The sequence below is a fragment of the Panthera onca genome, chromosome F2 (assembly GCF_046562875.1).
Source record: "Panthera onca isolate mPanOnc1 chromosome F2, mPanOnc1 haplotype 2, whole genome shotgun sequence".
Lineage (NCBI taxonomy): Eukaryota > Metazoa > Chordata > Mammalia > Carnivora > Felidae > Panthera > Panthera onca.
Genome location: NC_138356.1, coordinates 81,404,001 through 81,423,962, shown reverse-complemented (window position 1 = coordinate 81,423,962; position 19,962 = coordinate 81,404,001). Strand labels below are relative to the sequence as shown.

General features: G+C 53.7%; 1 long non-coding RNA gene across 1 annotated transcript; it reads right to left on the bottom strand.

Moving 5' to 3' along the window:
• Nucleotides 1-4,212: 4,212 nt before the first annotated feature.
• LOC132664588 (uncharacterized) lies at nt 4,213-7,050 on the bottom strand. The gene is made up of 2 exons (XR_009603802.3): nt 6,553-7,050; nt 4,213-4,723 (listed from the first exon to the last, which is right to left on the bottom strand). It is a non-coding gene; the product is annotated as an uncharacterized LOC132664588 (long non-coding RNA).
• Nucleotides 7,051-19,962: the final 12,912 nt, after the last annotated feature.

Genomic DNA, 19,962 nt, shown 5'->3' with positions numbered 1-19,962 from the left:
ATTTTGGTATCGAGCCTGGTTAGACGCCACGTTTTGTTTGTTGTGGGATCTTGGACAGTTAAGCGAGGCCCAGACCAGCCTCGATGGTCCAGACCACTCCCCACGACCCACCTGCTCTCAGCATGTGCCAGTGACAGCCTTACCCCACAGCCTCCGACATGAGCACAGGCGCAGGGCTTGACCTCTGCACTCCTGACCTGCCAGCGAAAGTCACCACCTCTGTGGCTGAAAAAGCAAGTCAGGTTTTTCCACACAGGACCAATAGGTAACAGTTTTGGACTAAGGACGGTCAACGCGGGTGGTCATTGTGGACCCCAGGTGGCCAGTGTAGACTGTGGATGCTCAGTGTAGACTGTGGATGGTCACTATGTACTATGACCTGTCAACATGAAGAGGGAAGTCACAGGGGACACCGCCGCTGTCTTTGGACCTCAGAGACTCAATCCTCTGCCAGAGAAAAGGGATGTACCTTGTGGCCATCAGGGTAAACCCAACACCAGAGGATGGGAGCCCAGCAAGGCGAGCTCGGTCACAATTTATAGGAGAACTTTCTGGCACAAGAGCCATCCTGAGTCATAGGTAGTGAACTCCCCATCACTGGAGGTGTTCAAGCAGAAGCTACATAAACACAAGGTTGCTGCAGACATTCCTGTACAGAAAAGAAATACCGGACCCAAATCTTCTCCAGTCTCTCATGTGTCTTCCAAATCAAAGTTTCTAAAAGTCTGGAATTAAAAAAATCAGTCTGTGCAGGCCCTACCTCCTTGCCTACCCCCTCTGGTGCTGCTGGTGTTCTGGCCCTACTCCGACCTTCCGTCGCTCCCTCTCCTCTCTTCTCCTTGACTCTCTGCTCATTTTTGTATCATCCTGTGCACGGATTCGGTGAATCTGTTTGTTAAGGGTTCTTACGTGCAGCCTCAACCTCCCCTCTGAGCTCTGCCCTCCTCCACCCAGGGCCAGTTGCCTCCTGGGTGTCTTCTCCTGGACATTACACCGGGCATGTCAAAAATTAAAGTGTCCAAATTGCATTACTAAGCCCTCTGAGTCTGCTCCCCCCCTAGATGCGTAACCCAGGAAAGACCCCGTGGTCAAAAACCTGCACCTCGAGCCAGAACCTGGGGTCACACCTGGCCCCATGCTGTCTCACCCAGACACTCTGTGCCCCGACGAGGGTCAAGTTGTGTGAACCTGCTCCCCCGCCCTCCCCTCTGCCATGCCTTCCTGCTTCCGGCCACCCTCACTCTCTTCTACACGACTCGCTGCCCCTGGCCCCCCAGGGCCACGTCCATGCTGTGCCTATTGGGATGACCCACTTGTCTCTGAAGATGCCGTGCCTCTGTGTCACCTGCGGGGACTTCCCGCCTCCAAGGATGAAGCCCAGCTTCCTGCTCTCAGACCATGTCTTTGGTTTGCCTTTCCCGACTTCCCTCCCGCCAGCCGGGCCCTCACTGCCCCACCACGCCCACACACCTTTACCTGTGCCAAACGGCCTGGTGTCCCCAGGGGCGCCCTGATCTCTCACTCCTCTGGACGTGGCGTATTCTGTGCCCTCTGCCCTTGATTCCATCCCTCCAGCTTGCCCTCCTTCTCTAGCCCAGATGAACCACTGCCTGTGCTTCCAGACGCAGACGAGATGCCAGCCTCTCCCTCCGGAAAGTGTGCGTGCAGCGGCGCCGATCTGGGCTGCCTTCGCTTTCCCGGGCTTCCCTTGTCGCGGCAGCATTTACCCCCCTGTGCTGCAGAGTTTCTAGCTCTCCCTCAAAGGTGTGAACGCTTTCAAAGTTCTTTCTGCGTCTCGTCTGAAAACCTCTTTCGTGAATAAATGTGCCTGAGGTCTTGTGTCTGTTTGCTGCTCCTTTATCGAAGAAAACACAGTTAAGGGGGGGATTTCCCTCTGTTCCTGTACCACACGCATAGTGTCCGAGATGAGGGTCATCAGATGTGACACTTAGGGCCTTGAGTCCGGTTCCCCAGAGAGTGGAGCCTGAGGCAGGGGTTAAGTGCTGCTGCTTTGTTGGAGAGTTGTGATCTTAGGGCAGCAAGGGTGAGGGGGGAAGGGGTGTGAGTCAGCAGAAGATGGGAAGGAGCGCTGTGTTGTCCCCCCGCGACAGCTTGAGGGCAGCTGCAAGGACACCTGGTGGGTTGCTCAACAAGCACCCAGCCAGGTGGGAGCATCTCCAGTCAGCCCGTCTGTGGAAGCCTGGGACACTTGGGAGGAGGGCAGAGAGGGTTTCCTGCCCATCTCTCTCTCTCTCTCTCTCTCTCTCTATTTCGTGTCCTGCCTCTCGCTGGTTGGTGCACACCTGGGAATCATCTCCCCTCGTGTCCAGGCGCAGTGTCCTGTCTGTCCCCACGCTGTGGCATCTCCCCTCATTCCTCAAGTGTCAGGGGTGCAGCCGGTCAGCTATGGCCGTGGCTCAGATGAGAGAAGGGGCCCGGGCGTGAGAGCAGGTGGAAACGAGGGAGCCTGGGGCAGTGTGTAAGGCGGGCACGCGGGCGGAGAGGAGAAGAGCCCCCGACTCCCCGCCGCAGGGAGGAGTGACCCAGTGTCACTGATGGAACCCCAGGGCCAGGGCTCCCTGCTGGGCGGGGCTCCTGGAGAGCTCTGGCCGGCCTGTGACAGTGGCTCGCGTCCAGGTTTGGACTCAGGGGTAAGGGAAGGTCTGCACTCCTCCGGCCCAGAATCCTGTTCTGGCCCAGCCTGCCCGAGCCCTGCTCATTGGAGAAGGGGCACCTGTCCGCTCACCTGGCCGCTGTCCCCCTGCGTGGGTCCCCCAGGAGACCTCGGAGGGGTGCGGCCACGGCTTCAGGAGGGGTTTTTACTCCTAGATCGTCAAGTCCTGTCGTGACTCCGTGTGTGACGCCATCATCCCCAGCCAGCCGCACCTGGGAGTCATAGAGAAATGCCTGTTTCTCTAGGTGTGAGGTTAGCGGCCGCCAAGAGGAGAGCTCCCTCCTTTGGTGCGTGAACAGGTCTCTGGAACAGTCCCCCATGCCCCAGGCCGGTGTTGTAAGGGAACCCCGTTTCAATCTGCCTGTAGCCTTTTCTACGGGGGGACACAGCACAGCTATCAAAGATTTCACTCCTCCACACAGCTGCCGGGTGGGTGGGGTATGTCCTGCTAGAAACTGGGGAGGGGGCGAGGGTCGGATCCAAACAGGACCCAGCAGCCTTGGCTCCCTGACATGCGCGGGCTACGGGAGAGGAAGGCGGAGTGTGGGGGAGGGGCTGGGGAGGGGCGGACACGGGGCCGTGGGATCACCAGAGGGACTGACGGCGACAGTGTTCCTGCTTCGCTGTGGTTTCTGTTGCTACAGCCGCCTTCCCGCTAAGTTATGTGCCAGGCGCAGGGGTAGGACCCCCAGGGCTTGGGGCATCTCATTCGACCCTCACCCCAGCCCTTCGAGCTGGATGCGGGAACTGGCGCAGAACGTTCCAGCGACCTGCCCACTGGGGGAGTTCGGACCAGGTCAACTGGATCCTGGAGGCCGCTCACTGTTTCCTCCACAAGTGGTACATGGAGGGTGGGGCGCGTGGCATGGGCATCGTCAGCTCGCGAGGGCACGCGCTGTGTCGGCTGTGGCTACGGCGGCCTCCCCTACAATGCGTGTCTTCGGAAGAGGCCGGGTATCAGGTGAGACGCGCCCGGAGAAAGGGCTCAGGCGTGCGGTAGAGGGCGGCCCCCAAGCCCGGAGACACCCCGATTCTTTCAGCACCTGCACACCAATGAGGCGTTTTAGCTCCCCCTGAGCTGTGACCTGGGGGCGGATGGGGGCCCCATTCCATCTGCCTTGGAGGTCTTTGCACATGCCCGGGCTTTGGGTCTCAGCAGCGCCCCGGGGAGGTGGGCAGGACAGGAGATGCTTGCTCTGGGCAGGAGTGCAGAATGTGCTAGAAAGGCCCACCCGTAGTCGGCTCGCTGTCGGGGGGACATCCCGAGAGCTGTGCTGGGGGTTCCGCCTCGACCTTCACCCACGTCTCTGGCCTCCTGGGGGACCCCTCCTTTGTCAGATGGCACAGGAAGTCCTGCCCCGAGATCCTACTGTGACAGGTGCTATGATACAGCCCGGGGACGGGGGGGGGGGGGTGGGACATGAATCTGAAAGTGATGGGAGAGTCGCCATGCTCTCGGCCACCACCTTCGGCGCCGCGGCTCCAGGGGAGAGAATGACCAAGGAAGCCTGCAGCCCAGTGATGGACAAACCCTTGGGGAGTGGTGGCCCCCATATTTAATCTCGCTCAGAAGTAGATGACAGGGACAAATCAGGCAGACAGGAGCCCCAGGAGTCTTCACATACGTCCCCTTGCCCTCAGCCGGCCTCTCCTCGCCTCCGCCGAGGGCAGGCCCTGCTGCCGACCTGGCTCGGTACCACAAGGGCTGAGGACAGAGGGGCCAACCGGGGTGTGAGTGTTTGGCCGGGGTGGCAGGGGTGGAGCCGGGCTGCTATTCCAACCCGGGGGCGTCCTGGCCACACACACAGTGAGCCGTTCTGGCTGAGCCGTCCAATGGGCTGGGGTCCAACGCTGGGTCGACGAATTCTTAGCCGCGCGACCTTGGGCCCGTCCTCCACCTTTCCGACTTCGGTGGGGGTGGGGTAGTGCTTTTCCACCTGGTTGTGTGCAGCTGTGAGTGACATCATGGAGGCCAGCTGCCTGCACAGCTGTATTTCATCTAATCTAAGACACCGTCGACTTTAATACGCACTGTTATTTTTGGCATTACTAAAAAGAGAAGAGATTGCCAATTATATTGTGAGACACCATTGATGGTAAGATGCATCCTGGTTTCAGAGCCGTTCAAATGTGAACAAATGTGCCCCTTTGATGGATTAAACTGGGGAAGAGACAAATGTATTTGCTTCCAAAGCGGTGCGTCTCACATTCTCACATTCGTGAGAGTCCAATGGGCGAAGAGCGAGCGTGCTCTGGGGCGGGGGTGCGGGGTGCGGGGGGCGGAGCAGCTCGGTGCGGAGGAACAGCGTCCAGCAAGTGTGAGCCCCCAGACCCTGGGAATGTTCAGTCCAGGCTCAGCGGAGTCCAAAGGACTCAACAGCTGGACAGACGCTGCTCAGACGCCCTTTGATGCCCTTCTCCACCCCCAGACTTGGTTCCCTAGAGACGCGCCTGCCTGAGCTCAGGGGGCAGGTAGACCAGATGGCCTCTCAAAGTCGCTCTCGGCTGTGGATCCCAGAGCAGAGAGCTACCCTGGGGCATCCTTTGTTTGTGTTTCTCTTGCTTTTGTGTTTTGATGCGGCGAATGGTGGTCAGCGAAGAAGAGACACGGGGCCTTTCTTGGGGGCTCCGAGCCTGCTGTCTGTACAGAGGAGACAGCTGCCCCCCACCACTCTGCAGGGGCCACATGAAGGCGGTCAGATGGAGGTGAGGGGACCCACAGGAGGGGCCTCCAGAAGGAAGCCTGCTCTGAAGCCTCCTGGACCCAGGCCCTCGCTCTCTGGGGGACCTGAGTGATGTTCAGTGGGGAGCCAGACCACCCTCCCGGGGGCCCTGTCTGCGCAAGGCCGGCCGAGGCCACGGTAGAGCTGTTGAACCCCTCTGGCCGTCAGCCTGGTTCCAGCCCCAGTCTGCACTTGACCTCAGCCGTCACACTGGACCAGGACCCCAGCCCCTGGTCCTCGTGGCCCCCTGAATGCCCATCTCTGATCTGATCCCTGCCTGCGCTGTCGGCCCCGTTTCTGCTGGGATCTTCAGACATGTGGCAGACCGTCGCCACCTGCCTACCACTGAGTCCCTGCCGTGGGCCGGCTTCCACGCAAGGCACCCAATACACACTCTCACGTAGTCTTTATGGCACGGCAGTGAGGGGAAATGACAATCCTTACTATGAAACCAGGAAGCCGGGGCTCAGAGGGGCCAGAGAGCAGGCTTGGGTCGCATCCATGGGACCTCCCAGCGCCTGCAGAAGGGCCCAGGTCCGCCTGGGTTCCTGGCTGGGTGATGTGCTCTGTGGCTCACTGTGGTGCTGCCGAGTGCCTCTGGGGACACATCCCTTGTGACGACGGCCCCATCCCAACCCCTATCTTGCTTAATCATCCTGTTTAAGTGTAGAGCACTTGAATCCTGCTGCCCAGTCTCTTGTTTGAGGCCGGCCCGATGCACCTGCCACGGCCTCTCCCAGGCAGGTGGGTGGGCACGTCCCCCGACCTCCCACTCCCCGCAGGTCTTGGCAGGGGCCTCGCCAGCTGGACCTTCTGCTCTGTCTGCCTCTGTCCCCCATCAGGCTCTGCCTGGTCCCCACCTCTCAGCTCCACCTGCCCTTAGGGGGCTCAGCCCCAGGTTCACCCCACGCTTCCCTCCAGCTTCATTGCACTGGCCCCATCGCACGGCTACGCTGAACAGGTGTCAGGGGTATGCGGCAAACTGTGGTAGAGGGGGCAGATGTCAGCCCAAATCACTCCTTCACGGCAAAGGTGCGTGGGGCCCTCCCCTGACATCGGAGGCCAAGGAGAGAGCAGGACCCCATCTCCTCGGCCTCCTGCGGCTGACGTGGCAAATTGCCACACGTTAGGTGGCTCTCAGGAGCCGAAACTCACTCCGTCCTGGCTCAGGAAGACAGAAGCCAGGGTCAGTGCGCTGGCGGGGCCCCGAGGAGTCTGTCCAGCGCCTCCCTCACTGCTCTGGCGGTGACTGGCAGGCCTCGGCGCTGCTGGGCCCGTGCACTCATCGCTCCAGTCTCTGCCCCCCTGTCCCGCGACTTCCCCTGTGTGTCTTCGCATGGCCTACTCAGGAGGATGCCAGGCACTGGATCGGAGCCCATCCCCGTCCAGGGCCTCCTCACCTTGACTCACGACGTCGGCAGAATCCCCGTTGCCAATAAGGTCTCATTCTGAGGTCTGAGGGGATGTGAATTCTGGGGAATATTCTTTAGTCCTGTACACCCTCCACCCGGAGGGGAGCCAGGGCAGCCCTGGGGTCTCTTACCTCTTAGTCTGGAAACTTCCAGGCCCTGCTTATTCCCTCCCCCATGTCCCTGCTTCGGAAAAGGGACCTACAGGCCAGAGTTACTTTCTGGTCCACTGAGGAGGCCCGGAGGCCCAGCAGCTCAGGCAACATGGCCTCCAAGAGGGGCTTCCTCCCCCACGACGGACATGCGCCCTCCTCTGTGACCCGACCTCCTTGTCCCACAGCACACACAGCCACTGGGGAACCCCTTACCTGAGGCTCCCCTGAAGAGCCCGTGCGTGTGCTCACATGCGTGGACCCCACATGCGCCAGCCGGGTAGTCTCTTGGCTTTTAACTCAGATATCTGACCCCCGCATGTGGCCCCCCAACTCAGCCCTTGAGAACACTGTGGACATGAGCACCGGCACCGAGGCCAGCCCTGCCCACGCCCTCTACCTGGTTTTCTAGTGTGAAAATGACAGTCACTGAGCGTGCCCCAACATTGGCATGGAGTCTTGTGACGTGCCAGAAACCTCCGCCTGCTCTCCATTTGTCTCATTCTCCCCTCCACTGCTCCACGATAGAGACTCTCATACAATCTGGGCATGCGGGCAACCTTGTCCTCCACCAAGAGCCACGTGCTTCCTCCCCGGGGACAGGCCATCCCCCACATCACCCCGCACTCGGGCTGGAGAGAGGGAAGCAGGCTGGGGCCGGGGGTTTCCCTGAAGACCAGCCACGCTTCTGCAGGACGGCTGCCTCCTGTGGCTTTCTTCCCGAGTGGTGGAAAGTCCTCCATCGGCCTGAGAAGGGACCCCAAGTCCCTGACCCAGCCCACCCCCAGCACGCTGCCCTCCTTGGCCAGGGGACCCGGAGTCTCTCCCTTTGCCGAGAGGGAAGCTAAGGAGAGAGGAGGGAAATCAGGCATCACAGGGAAGCAGTGTTGCTTTTCCGGGTGATTACCCACACCTTGTATGATCTAATGAGCCATCCAGGGTCTGGGTGGAGTAGTTGGGGGAGTTATTGAATGTGTGCTCACTATTCACACAGTTGGGGGAGTTAATTGATTTTCGGGTGTGTGTGCACACGCATGTGTGTGTGTGCATGAGCCTTGTTGATTTTTCCCTTGTGTGAAAGCACGGGCGGGGGGGTCGCTGCAGGGGCCTGGGGCCGGGACGCCTGCAGGGCCGGGCAGGGATGGACGGCAGATCTCACGCATTCAGGTGGAAAGCCCAGGTGGGGTGCACGCATGTGAGCTCGCCCACAAACCCTCACCTCCGCCCCACACCTCCGCCCCACACCTCCGCCCCACACGGTACCTCAGTGCTACTCAAACTTGGCTCCCACACCACCTCAGTGAGGATCGCTGTATCCAGCCCCTTAGTATTATTTAAATCTGTTCATAGTTTTTGTTTAAATTAAGTATGTCAAAGTACCGTATTTACTAAAAAAGTCTGTAAAGTCTTTAGATTGGATATAACGGCTATATTTTCTTAACACACATTAAAGTGATCACGTAACCATTCACTGAAACATGTAGACTTGTCCCTCTCGACCCTCTTCATGTTTGGGACAGGACAGGACAGGACAGTGGGGTGATGCAGGAGGCCCAGCGGGAAGCAGGGTGACTGGGGGACAGAGACACCGGGGCAGGGGCTGGACCGGCTCTGTCCAGCTTGGAGCCCGAGTCCTTCCTGCCCGGCCACGTGGTCTCCCTTTTCCTCCATTTTACCTTCAGCTTCTGCATTTTAAAATCTTGGATTCCACCCACACCTGAAGCTGTCCTGAAGTTCTGGGGAGCCCCTCTCTGCCCTCCTGCATGAAGGCACACAGCTGAGGGCGGCCAGCCTCCAAGAGCACATATAACCCATCAGCAGTCCGGGGGGCTCCCCTGTGCTGGAGGAGGTGGTCCGGGATACGGGAACATTGCCCAGAGGATGCGCCTTTCCCAGCTACACCTCTGGATCCCAGTACATTCAAAGGGGCAAGCCCCCACCGAGTCAAGCCGTGGCTTGAGCTAAGGTTGCCCTGTCCTGGTTTCCCCACCCTGGAGGCCATGGCCAGTGTGGGAGGGATGGCACGGGAGAGGTCCCCTCCTGCCTCTGTCCTGCCCCACGTCCCGAGCAGCACTGGCCAGAAGCCTTGGTGAGCTCTCGGCCTAACACAGGACACTGCTGGGGCTTCCAGATTCCCGCTCTGCTGGAGAGCTACAGCCTGTCCTCAGGGGCGGCCCCTCCGGAGAGGGGGACAGGCAGCATGGTGCGTAGAAAGGCCACACACAGAGCCCACGCTGGCTGCCTTCTCTCACTTTGGAGCCTCAGTATCCCCCCCTCTGGCTGCCACTTCCAGAGAACTGAAGGACGGTCATGGGCAGCTGTCCTGGGTGCTGGTGCTCTGCGTCCCATGTTCTGAGCCACTGACACAGTGCGGGCTCAGCTCTCCCGTCTCCACTAGGCCGGCCAGCCTTTCCCTGCTCGCCTGAGCGCCCCCACCTGAGCAGCAGACACACTTGCCTCCATCTTGTCTCCTCTTCCGCTGCTTACATCCCCTCCTCTTCGTCCGGCAGATTAAATGAAGGGAGATTTGCATAGCAATAAGAGGGTAATTAAAATCACCAACACATGAAAAGCTCACTATAAGATTCCCTGGGAAGGACGCCCCCACTGGTCAGGAAGATACAGTCAGAGGTGGGGGTGGCAGACCAATTAACCCAGCCTGTTAGCTGTCCATTATCAGTGCTGGGTGTTGCAAATATAAATATTAACTGCCACCGGGCCAAGTGGTTAGCGGCCAACCAAACTCATAAATATCCCGCTCACAATTAATGGTGACTGCATGTGTCTCCGTGGTGGGGCTTCGAAAGGCCGGGTGAAGGCCGGGCTGGAGGCTGCATGCTGCAGCCACACACCCCTGTTCTCCACTCACGCATTTCGGACGCAGTTGGAATTCCCCATGTCTGACTGCATTTCAAGGTCTGAGTTACGATGTGTCGGTGTATTGGTTGATTCGTTATTTATGACCACTCAGAGAGAATATGTGTGTGTGTGTGTGTGTGTGTGTGTGTGTGTGTGTGTGTGTCCTTCCATGCATGCACACACTGACAAAGCTAATACACCCATCAAGTTATTGTTCAGTTGATAATTAAATTAGAGCTCTCTGGGCACTTAATGACCAGCGGGAATCCCCGGCAGCAATCTCCTCCCTGTGGTCAGTGGTTTCTGTGTAATAACTTCCATAAGTGACACCCCATTGGCCGTGAATGGGCACTCGGAGCTCAGAAACAAGGACCCCAGCGCGCTTCTCCCAGATCAGGCACCTTCAGGAATCTGAGTGTGTGTGTGAGGGGGTACATGCCCCCATCCCCACCCTGTGATTCTGCTCTGGAAAACAAACAGAGAAATCCCACTTTGGCATCAGCCAGAGACCACTTTTGTTCCACACACTCTTTCCACACTGAGGAGAAGACTCTGTCAGGCTGAGTGAAGCTTGTCTGTGACCCACGGACTCTGCCCACCGGATGCTGTTCCCAGCCAAGAGGAGCACGGTGGGGCTCTGTGGTCAGAAGGCGGCAATGCTTTTCTGCTGGAACCTGGACCCATGATGTGCCCTGGCCTCCTGTTTGATCTTGAGAGGGACCTAAGTTAGATCCCCTCCCCATCCTGGGATGCTTGGGTCATCATTCATTCATTCATTCATTCATTTATTCAATAGTCTGCTCACGGAGCAGTCATTTCCCAAGATTAGTCCGTGTACTATCAAGCCCTCAGGGGGTGTGAAAATGAGTCAGAACTGGTCTCTGATTTCTAGGTGTTTGATACAAAATATTTTAGATGACTGGGGCCAAAATTCATTTATTCCCTCCTCCCTCCCTCCTTCCTCCCTTCCTATTTCTTTTCTTCCTTCTTCCCTCCATCCCTCCTTTCCTTCCTCCCTCCCTCCTTCCTTCCTCCCTTCCTGTTTCCTTCCTTCCTTCTTTCCTTCTTTCCTTCCTTCCTTCCTCCTTCCCTCCCTCCCTCCCTCCTTCCTCCCTTCTTTCCTCCCTCGCTTCCCCCTCCTCCTCTCTCTCTCTTGCTGTCTCTCTCAACAACTGTTATGGACCAAGTGGGATGATAAGGTAATGGTACAAGGTAAAAAGAATGATTGTGGATGGTGCTGTTTTATAATATGGTGCTCAGGCAAGGCATTTGACGAGGTGACATCTGAACATTGTCTCTGAAGACAAAGAGAGAGCCGTGAATGTATCAAGGCGAGGTCATCCTAGATCGAGGAGCAGCAAGGAAGGAAGCCCAAGCTGGGAATGTGGCAGGAGAGGAGAGGGCAAAAGAAAGAGTCATAAGATAGGATACGGGAGAAATTATGTGTACAGGGGTAGGCATTTCAGACCATGTGGAACTTTCTAGGCTTTTGTAAGGATTTGAGCTCTTGTTCTGAATGAAATGGGAGCCACTGGAGAGTTTGAAGAGAGTGAAATGAGACATGACTTGTACATTAGCAGGATCATCCTGGGCTCTGTGTGGAAAATAGACTGGTGGAGGGAGGAGAAGAGGGAGTGGGGAAGGTGGGGAGGGGGAATGGAAGGAGGAGGAGGAGGAAGCGAAAGGGGAGAAGGAAGGGGAAAAGGTGGGGAGGGAGGTGGAGGAAGGAAAGGGGGATGGGGGAGGGAGGGAGAGGCATCTTGGGGAGATGATGTAATAATCCATGTAAATGATGGTAGATTGGACATATCTGCTTACAGACGAGTCATGGGTAGTGATTGGATATTTTGGATATATTTAAAAGTAAGGTAAAAGCATTTTCTTCTGAGCTGGATATAAGGTGTGATGTGAAGAGAGAAATCAAAACCATCTCTAAGGTGTTTAACATGAAAGAATGTTGAACATGAAAGGGCATGTTCCCCACTGTCCTTTACTAACATGGAGAAGAATGTAAAAGAAAAGATATTTTGGGGATGGAGATGCCGTGTTTGGTCATGAGCATGTTAAGTTTGTATGTCTCTTAGACATTTAAGTGTTAGACATTTGGACACATGAACCGTATTTAGAGAGAAAAAAAAAATCAGTCTGGGACAATGATTTCATTTAGGAAGTGAGTTTGGAGAAAAGAACCATCCTGACAATGAATCCCAGGAGAAATCTGGTATCTAGAGGTAGGAAAGTTGAGGAAAAAGCAGCAAAGGACACTGTGAAGGAGTGACCAACAAAGCAGGAGGAGGGCAAGTCTGTGTGGTGCCCTGGAAGCCGAGTGGAGAAGATACCACAGGTGCTGTTTTGGTCGAATGGTGGGAGCAAACTCTGATGGGAGCAGTTGCAGGTGATAATGGAAGGAGGAAAAGTGGAAACAAGAAGGGACAAGCCGTGAGGGGCACACTGTACATGGGAGGGATGTAGGGCCAGTCTCTGTGCACACACACGGAAGATATTTCTATGTATTCCACATCCATATGCAGTTCATGTATATGCAAGACATTTCTGACAGAATCTTGTGATTCAGTCGAGTGGAGAAACTTGATGATGCAGTGCAGCGGGGAGAGGCGAGATATTGTCAAGTGGCCCCAAGGTAGCGCGCTGCCTTTACCCCTGCCCCCACACCACAGTCCCCATCCGCGGCCAGGCATGCTGTCTGTGGTGCTGAATGTGACTTTGTTATAGCCACGATTATACCCCACCCTCCTGTGCCCAGAGGAGGTGTTCCACACACGATTTATGGCTTGGCATTTAACTACATCAGTCTGTATATTTAATTGCTATTTTATCACCCATTAAATCATGAACATCACATAATTTATTGGATGTCATCTATACTGGAGGAAAGGGAATATAGGGGAATGGGAGGAAGGGAGAGGTTAGTTAGCTCCTTACACAGAGCCCAGGACATGCCAGGCACACGGCTAGAAAGTGTTTCTAGGTTGTCTCATATGGCTACCATGGCCACCGTGGGAGGTGAGTACTGTGAAGGCCATTCTTTCCACGTGGCTCAGGGAAGTTCAGTGTGTGCATGTGTGGACAGCATGTGAGGGGAAGGGGCTGAGCCGGTCGTGGAATCCAAATCTGCCTACATGCCACTCTCCACCTCATGCCCTTACCCACCACTTACAGGAAGATCACTTCTCCCATCCCCTTCTTTAATGGTTTTCCTGAGGTCAGTGGGGAACAAGGCAAAGACAGTGGTCAGTCTGCCTGGCTGGAAGAAACTTGGGGAAGATCGACTTGTGTTAATGATGGGTGTCATGGAAGGAGAGTTATGTGGGGTCTCTAATTCACCTCACATGAATAAGCTTACATAAAGCACAAATGTGCTCAGTCCCTTTCCACATTAGGTATCATCCATAGCTTTCCCCCAGCTGAATTACCTTTCTTCAGTGCAGTCTTTCATATCCTCTGTGGTGACCCATGGAACTTCAGGGGATATGGGACAGTGGCCATAAAATGTGCTACTCAGACCTCCTGCTGTAGGAAGCATGACTGATGGATGAAGCGGTTTCCCTTCTGGACCCACCGCTGCATTTGCACCAAACCATCCAATTCTCCCACTTCTCTCTTTTTCTTTACAGGTGACAAATCTACAAATGAACTGAGGTCTCTGCCTGTCTACACCTTCTCTAGCCCCTCCTTGATCCTTCACAGATGCTTCCCAAATAAGTGTCCTGCACATCTAAACACATCTAGGCACCTGCTTCTTAATGGATCCAAACAAACTCAGACAAGATAGAGCTAACCTATAAATGGGGCTGCAGAGGTGTTTGTTATCAACATCTATCTCCATGGCATTTTCTCTGTGTGCAGGTGTGTGTGTGTGTGTGTGTGTGTGTGTGTGTGTGTGTGCACGGCTCTGATCAATCAGGGATCCTCATTCTAGATCAAGTTTCTTTCAACATCTATGCCGCAAGCATTTCACTAATCACCAAAATTGACCTCCTTATTTTATGGCCCAGTCATTGGGCGATTGTAAGAAACAGGGCCTCTTACTACCCCCTCCAGCCTCTTTATCATTCCCTCTCTTCTTTCTCACAAAATATTACTCGTAGGTCTCCACTCCTTAGGGTTGTTCTAACATGTACTGAATGTTGAATGTCACCTGACCAGTTCCCTCTCTTTGCAAGCGTTCTGCACCGTGTGGCTGGACAGAGAGGGATGAGGCCCTAGGGGCTTAGGGAGAAAAGGAGCCCGGCGTCAGCCTCTGACCCTATGTGATGTTCTCTATCTGCCTTTTACCAGAGAATCTGCAGCAGTCTTGGTTAATTATAAAATAGCACTTTGTTTCCTTGCATATATTAGGCTGCCCTCCATGAAATCGTCATTTTTGTGGTTCAAGAACAGTCGAATGTCGGTGATTTCGTATGGTCCACTGTGGTATCTTCCTCAAGAATCTTGCTGGGGGAATGAATGGAAGAGGAGGTCGGTGTGGCAAGATTCCGACACTCTTGGGTCCCCGGCCCTGACAGCAGCCAATACCATCCAAATCAATCTCCTTCCAACCAGGTTTGCAGAAATCCTACCCACCTACTGCGGCGAAGGCTCCACATTAACTGTATTCTTACATTCTAATCACAAAAAAGACCAGATGTTTTCTAAAATAAAAGGGCATTTATGAGACTCCCGGGGACTTTCTTAACTATGCCAGAAGACAGTACCCAAAGGGACGAAAGTAAGCCTCCATTCAGAGGAACGAAAGGGAGGAGCCTGGCCTAGAGGGGGAAGGACTGACTGCATAAGCATGCCCCTCACCCCGGTGCCCAGGATTGCTCACCTAAGCCACACGTCGTGTTGTCCACCGAGTCCCCAACAACCATGGTCTCTGTCCTTCACCCCAAACCCCAATCTCATCCCCTCCCACCCACCTGATTGCCAAATCAGAAACCTGGGGCTCTTCCTTCCCCCTCAGCCCCACGTCAGCCTCTCACTAAATTCCATCACATCTACCTCTGAGCTATGCTTGGAATCTGTCTGCCTGTCTCCACCTGCCGCCCCCACTCTGGGGAAGGCCACCACTGACCCCATCCTCACACCTATGACAGCCTCCTCCCTGCCCCTGCCTCAAGTTTTATTCCTGAGTCGTTTACTCTCCACACCAAAGCCAGCGTGGCATCTAAGTGGTAAATCTGATTGTACCCTAGCATCACTAAATGCCTGAAGGTTTTCCTGCTTCCAGAACAAAATCCAAGTCATGGATCTTGACCGGGTCTTTCTCCATTCTCCGGCCTTATGTCTCACCCACCCCAGCTGTCTCCTGGGAACGGTGAGCTCAGTCCTGCCTCTTTGCCTTCATGGGAACATCAATTCCTCTTCCAGAAGAACTCTTTTACTCCCTCGCTTTCCTTGGCTGGCTCCCACTCAGCCTTCAGAACTCCCCGCATAGGCATTTTATGCTCCCGTCTCGAACCCAATTCAACACAACCCATCACCATTGTGTCTGTGTAAGTGCTTCGCGTCTTGAACAAACACTCTGAGGGCAAGGGCCATTCTCATGTACCTTTGTGCTCCCAGAAGCTCTTTCAGTGGCTGATGCACAGATGGGCTTTCTCAGAAATTATGTTGTCTGTAGTCTCTGTGGCCCCATCCCTGGGACCATCACTCTCTGCCTATGGACCCCTGCACTGCAGAGCCAGTGGGCCTCCTTCCTGGCACAGCCCTTCTTATGCAGAAGTGGGTGATGGATGAGAGGGAGAAGGCACAGGAGCCGATGGCAGGTGTCAGAGTGTCAGGCCTCAGGCGTCAGCTGGAAGAAGGATGTTTAGGGGCCCTGAAGCCTCAGCCGCAGCCTGTAATTCTGATAACTGAGGGTTAGATTGGGGCCGACTATGTGGTGGGAACATTCACTATAAGAATGGACTGCATTCCTGCTTCCTCTCTTCTCATATTCTGGTGGGAACCAGCCTTTTCTCGAGACATGGGGTGTGTGTGTGTGTGTGTGTGTGTGTGTGTGTGTGTGTGTGTGCATATCCTAGACAGAGGCACATGGGAGGTGTGTGTGTGCATACCCTATTTATAGGGAGAGGACAGTGTCCTCAAGTAGAGAGAACCACATCTGGGGCTCCCGTGATGAAGGTCTGTGTCCCCTTCTTTGGATGTTACATCATAGAGTTTGGGCTCCGTTTGAGCAGAGCTCAGTCCTACCTCTACTCTCTGGGGCTGCGAGGGCCCTGTGCCACCTGAACTCTGAACTTTGGGTTTTCCGCGTGCTGTGATGTTCTAGTGAGACTGAGTCTGAGTCTCTAACTTCCACCAGGGAGGTGGGGCCGAGTGACGCCCGTCACACTTACACGTTCCAGTGGACAGTAGGCCAGGGGTCACTGGGTGGACCACGCCTGTCTCATTCCCTGTCTACAGCGGGCACCTTGCCCAGCAGTGAGCGGCCCCGTCGATGTTTACTGAATCTTTTCCTAGGGGCCGATTTATCTCCTCCTGGCATCCCTGGGCCCCAGAGCCTCAGGCAGTGGGGATCTGCTGATGGTCTTCTCTTCTGATTAGCTCCACCCGTCAGACTGCAAATTGGCAAAGCTGTCAGACAAGCAACTGCAGAAAAATAAAGTTTTTAATTAGTTCTTCCTAAAGATCAGGAAACGTGGTAAAAGAAAAAATGCTTGAATGTGCACGTGGTTCTTTGAACTATAATTAGCGTGTTGGATGTAAAAGCTGTAAAAACCCATTAGCTCCCATGGTAGCTGCTGAAAAGTTGGGGGGAAGAAGGGAGTCTGGGGAGACGGGCGATGATTGGTGTTTTCAGCTGCAGGAGACACAGCTCCTGGTTTAAATGGTGGGGATCTACCCTGTTTTCTACATGTGTTCATCCAGTATATCTGGGGGCCCGGCGAGGTGGGGTGCTTCACCCAGTAAGGACAGCAGTGTCTGCTACGAGGCGCTTACGCAGAACCCAGGAAACGGGACTCTGGACAACAGCTCTGTCCAGGGCTGCGAGCGGGAGACTGGCTGTGCCTCCAGGGGAACAGGGAAGGGGTGACCCGACCAGGGTGCGTCTCAGGCCCACGCTTGGGATTCCGAAGAGCGCCCTGAGCCCTCTGGGTGGCATTTTCTGCCTGGAAAAGGGAGACAGTGTTGGTTAGGGCTGGACTCTGTGTGTGAACCTTTGACTCTCTCGGTAGGGCATCCTGGTTAGGTAACGGAGTGGGGGAAAGAGAGGCCCTTGCAAGGCCGCCCGAAGCCCACCTTCCTGAGAATCTCCCCACGAGCCTCCCACTCATCAGGGCTTCCCTCATCCAGCATCGGATACCAACACTGACAGGCTGTAAGTACGTGCATGGCATGGTCCGTGCCTTTATTCCTCACCTCACAGCCCTCAGTTTCTAGATGAGGAAAGAGTGGGATAGGACCTTAAAGAACCAGCTCCAGGTCCGATAGCCGTAAGTGGCAGAACTTGAATTCCAGCCCCCGCAGTCTGACTCCAGAGCCCACGTTCTGCAGCAACACCCAGCACCACAATTATTTCAGCACATCTGCTACGTATCAGATGCAACACCGAAGGTTATCTATTAAACCTCAAACGACCGAAGCTGAGGAGGCCTACGCGGACGGCTTCCCCACGGTTTGAGGCAAGGGACTGCCGAGCTGGGATTGGAACTCGGAGCTCCAAACTGCAGTACAGGGTTCCTTGTGTGGCACCAACACTGCACAGGCTGAATTCTGTGGTCGTCTCTTTCATACATACAACCATTTGGCACTTTATTTAAGTGGAAGACGCATTCAGAAAAAAAAATGCATGAATCATAAGGGAACAGGTTTTTTTTTTTTTTTACTTTATGAAGTAAACTCACCCACGTAACTACCAGCCAGGTAGAGAAATAGAACTTCACCAGCAGCCAGAAGGCTTCATGCCCATTCCCACCCCAAAGGCAGCCACCATGCCAGCAGCGTATACTAGGTTAGAGCTCCGGAACTTCATAGAAATTGAATCCTATGCTGTGTCGCCTTTCGTACTGGCTTCTTTCTTCCAACATTGTGTCTATGAGTCCGCCATGTTTCTGTAAACGGCAGCACGACCTTAACTCGTATCGCTGTGTTACTCATCTATGACTACGCGGAGAGTTATCCAGCATGCTGATGGACAATAGTATCATTTCTAGTTTTTAGTTTTTATAATTAGAACTACTATAAATCTTCACGTGCGTATCTTTTGACAAATGTTCACCAGTTTTCTGTTGGGTGGACATCACGGAGCGGAGGTCTGGTCACAGAGAGTATGCTCAGCGACCATACGTACCGGAAGATACTTCTCCAAAGTGGTTGCACGGATTTGCTGTGTATTTTTAGTTATTTCGTATCTTAGCCAACATTTAGTATTTAAAGCTTCGGCCATTCCGTGGAGTGGCATCGCTCTGTGATTTAATGCACATTTTCCAGGTGACCAATGAGACTGAACACACTTGCTTATTAATCAGTTCGATACTATCCCTGTGACGTTCCTGTTCCAAGTATTTGTGCCATTTAAAGAAGTTGGGTTACTCGTGTTTTTCCTCTTGATTTAGAGAAGTTCTCTTTTAAATATATTCTGAAAAGTAGTCTCCGGATGGCCGAACATACTTCATTGTAACAAAATACAATGTTTTCACCTTTTCTTTCATGGTTAGTGGCTGCCCGCGGGTCATGAAGGTGGTGCCCTACTTACCTTCTGGAAGCCCTCCTGCTTTACTCTTCACGTTACGTGTGGCATCTTGCTGGAGCTGGTGTTCTCGCGTGGCTCTTCAACAACTTGCCCACGATGTGAGGTGAGGGCCGACTTCCCCCATAGATACCCAGTTGACCCAGCATCACGAAGAGACTGCCTTTTTCCCACCGAATTGGGGCGGTGCTTTGTCCAAAATGATAAGCGTTTTCTTTATGGAAAAGTTTTCACCTGCAAATTCATTTTCTTTAAAGAGATAAAGGGCTGTGCTCGTTTCTCTTCAGAGAACTTTGGTTATTTGTGTGCTTAAAGAATTTGTGAATTTTATCTAAGTTGTCAGGTTTATTGGAACTGAATTCGCAGTATTTCCTCATCATCCTGTTAATATCTGTGGAATCTGTAGTGATGCCATCGTTCTCATTTCTGATATTTATAATTTGTCTTGTCTCTTTCTCATCAGTCTGGTTAGAGGCTTACTGATCTTAAAAATCTTTTAAGAAATTCACCTTTGGCTTCATTAACCTTCTCTATCCTTTTTATGCTCTCTGATTCATTGATTTCTTTCCTTACCTGGTTTCTTCACTTCTGCTTAATTTCTGCCCCATGCACTGTCTTGCTGGCTCTTGGAGGTGAAGGCAGAGAGTTGTGATTTGAAAGCTCTCTTCTCTTCTAATACTGGTCTGTGAGCTATAGATTTCCCTCTACCTGAAGTTTTAGTGGCATTTTACAAATTCTGATGTGCTCTGTTTTAGTTTCCATTCAGTTCCAAATACACTCCAATCTCTCTTTGGGTTTCTCCATTGATGCCTGGGTTGTACGCAAGTGTGTTATTTGGCTTTCAAATATCTGGGCACTTCCCAGAAATCGTTTTACTACTGATTTCTAATTTAAGTCCATTGTGGTCACAGCACATACTTTATACGACCTGAATCTTCTTAATGCATCAAGATCTTGGGTTAATGGCCCGGAATGCGGTCTGCCTTGGTAAACGATCCTCGTGCACTTGAAGAGAATGTGCTTTATAAATGACACTCAGGCCAGATCGGAGAATAGTGTTGTTCAAGTCTGCTGTGTCCTCACCGGTTCACTGTCCTTATCCCACCAAAAATGGAAAGACACGTGTTGAAACCGTGCTATTTTTGTGGAATTGTCTATCTTCCCTGTGTTACTAACAGTTCGTTAACACCGAACCTCTGTTATTAAGTGCATATGCATGTAGGATTGATATGTCCTCGTAATGAGTTGCCCCTTCGTCATTTGAAATGAGCTTTTAAATCCCTAGTAGTGTTCTTTGCCCTGAAGCTTACTCTGTCTGACACTGTGACCGCTGCTGTAGCTCTTTTTATGTGGGGCGGTGAGGTGGGGGGAGTGCTGGCAGGCATGCTCTTCTCCAAAACGTTACTCTTCCGTTGCATCTTTCTGTTTAGACTGGCTTTTTGCAGGC